The sequence below is a fragment of the Pinus tabuliformis genome, chromosome 9, assembly GCF_031772625.1.
Source record: "Pinus tabuliformis cultivar Carrire ecotype Pingquan chromosome 9, CPIR1, whole genome shotgun sequence".
Taxonomy (NCBI): Eukaryota; Viridiplantae; Streptophyta; class Pinopsida; order Pinales; family Pinaceae; genus Pinus; species Pinus tabuliformis.
In genome coordinates this window covers 1,756,919,225-1,756,921,811 of record NC_142307.1, presented here as the reverse complement: position 1 = coordinate 1,756,921,811, position 2,587 = coordinate 1,756,919,225, and positions in this window count along the sequence as shown.

The window sequence follows — 2,587 nt, the reverse complement described above, 5'->3', positions numbered from 1 at the left end:
TCAAGTTTCTGAAATCAATGCATAAGCAGACTTTCCAGAATTTCTTATGTGCAGAATTTAAATTAGAAAACCAAGTATGATGATGAACTTTGTAAGTAATCCAATCATCCAAAATGTTAGTCAATTTTCCTTGTATAAGGAGTTCGAACAACATGTGTGTGTTACCTGGTCTTTGTTGCAATGGCTTGTCTCCTCCTTTACCTAGAATCTCGCGTTGAATTTCTTATGTGTAGTGTGTACTCAGGTCATCATCTAGCCGTGTAGATCCATCCTGGTACTGTTCAGTCAAGCGGTCAAATATTTGTCATTGTTGCGGTGTGTAGCTTGTACCAATATTGGCTATCTTCAGATCATGATAGGTTTCTAGGTTTCTCTGTTCATTCATAGTGGTGGTCCTATGGGTCCTGTTGCTTCTCGGCCTTTGACAGAAATACTGCAAACCATAGATCTTGTTGAGGGAAACCCCACCCTTGGGAGTGAAGTTACCTTTCTTTCCCTCAGCTACAGTTTTCAGGGTCTGCTCGTGCTTACCTTTATCAATTGTTATGTCCTTGAAAGCATCAACACTGTCTGTGAGGTACAATATCACTTTGAGTGCGGTCACATTGAGGTTGATGGTCCTTTGTAAGCTCAACACGAGTGATTCATACTTAGCAACGTTGTTTATGCACTCAAACTTCAACCAGATTGAGATCATGCATCGTCTATTGTTTTGGATGGCTGAGATAAACTTGGTCCTTGAGCCATCATATGTCTCTGATTCATCAAAATCCATGGCCCACAGCTTATCCATACACGGACCATTTGGCATGCTAGTACTACTACTTCTACTATTGCTACTACTACTGCTGCTATTGGTACAATGAGTTGTACAAGTTTCATTACCATCATTTGGGCAAGGAAGGAGTCCCAATTGTGTGTTTGATGAGGTTGGAGTTGGCCATGCAGGATAACAATCCAATGTTGTTTCTAGGAGGCAGTTGCCAAACATGAGTTCTGCGAAGCCCAACGGATCATTCTCGCCATTGAGGGGAGTGACATTATGCTTCATGTACCTCTCAGACTCTACCAGAATTGGTTGAATTTTCCCTTGTATGGAAGCCACATGTGAGACAAGTCTGTAGAAAAATATCCATTTAGCTTGCTGGACCAATCTCTATTGAGTAGTAAATCGTATGCTTCTGGGATGTCTACAACCACTATGTTGATGCATTGATGGACTCGCCCATCATGAGAGAGTCAGATGATCATGTCTCATAGCTCACCAATGGCTAGTACCAATGTTCAATCAATTTGGATGATTCATGCGAATGTTTCACTCCATTATGCATTGATCTTTTTCGCAAAGGGGAGCAGCATGACATTGGCTTCCATGCCAGAATCAACTAGATATTTGTGAACATTGTAGTTGAAAAATTCAAAAGATAGCAGGAATGGGGGGTAACCTGAGTGTGCTTCTTCCATCCAGAGTGTATTGAGCATATTGGAAAGTGATCCAGGAGGTGTGCTTGCTCCCTTGTCGGTAGAGGTTGCGCTATCTATTGTTGTCTATCCCAGTGCGTACAACAGGATATCTCGTTGACTCTAGATCTTAGCCAACTCAAACAAATTGATGTTTTCTTGAGTTTTTTTAATGTCATCAACAATGTTGTAGTCCAAAGATGGTAGACTTACTGAGGTGTCTGGGGTAGAATAGATGTTCGTGTTGTCTGGCAGAGTTTTTTGCAGTTTGCTGCTCATGGAAGTACTCTTGTCCATCGTTGTCTTCCTAGAAATGTTTTGTGTTTTATGCTTTGGGGCAGCCGATTGATCAGCCTTCCTTATCAGCAGCCTCATATTCTCTTTCTTTTCCCCAGATGTAGGGGGAGCCCCTTTACTCCTAATATTTTAATGGTCATTTTGTCTTGGGGGATGGTTCTCAGTGTTTGTCTTCAGCATTGCTTGCAAGCACTAATATACCTTCGTCATTATCTCTGTCATACAGCTACTCCTGCATTCCACTCTCTGCATCGAGTGTATGACTGTATATAGAGTTTGCAACTTGCTTCCAATCCGAACAGAAGTTCTTAGGGTGATGTTCTTCGTGGAACAAATAGAACTTGGGATCTGCGCACTAATCGACATTGAACACGGAGCTCTGTGTGGTTTTTTGAGCAGACCAGTTGTTTCCTAGTGAGTTCCTTCCCTGTCTCTGTCTAAGCAGATGGTTGATTGCAAATGTGTCTATTTTCTGTTGCTTAAGCTTGGACACTTCCTTTGTTAAGTTCTTGATGAGGCAAGTGAGGGTTTCAATATCATTTGCTTCCTTGTCTCTACCCTTGCTCATCATCGCTTAGGACTTCCTGCTCATGTCTTTGGAGTCCTTTGTTGGTTCATTATCCTTGATGACTCCAATCATGCACAAGTCTTTTTCGACAATAATAGCCTCTTCGTAGTTTTCCAAGAGTGTTGGTTTCGCATCTCACTTGACAAACTGCGCAATGCTAGTCTGCAGTGCGGACATGTAGTAATCAACATTGATGGAGTCATGAGGGTTGGTGTCTACCACAAATTTGATCAATAAGTGTGTAAACCTTTGGTTGAAGTC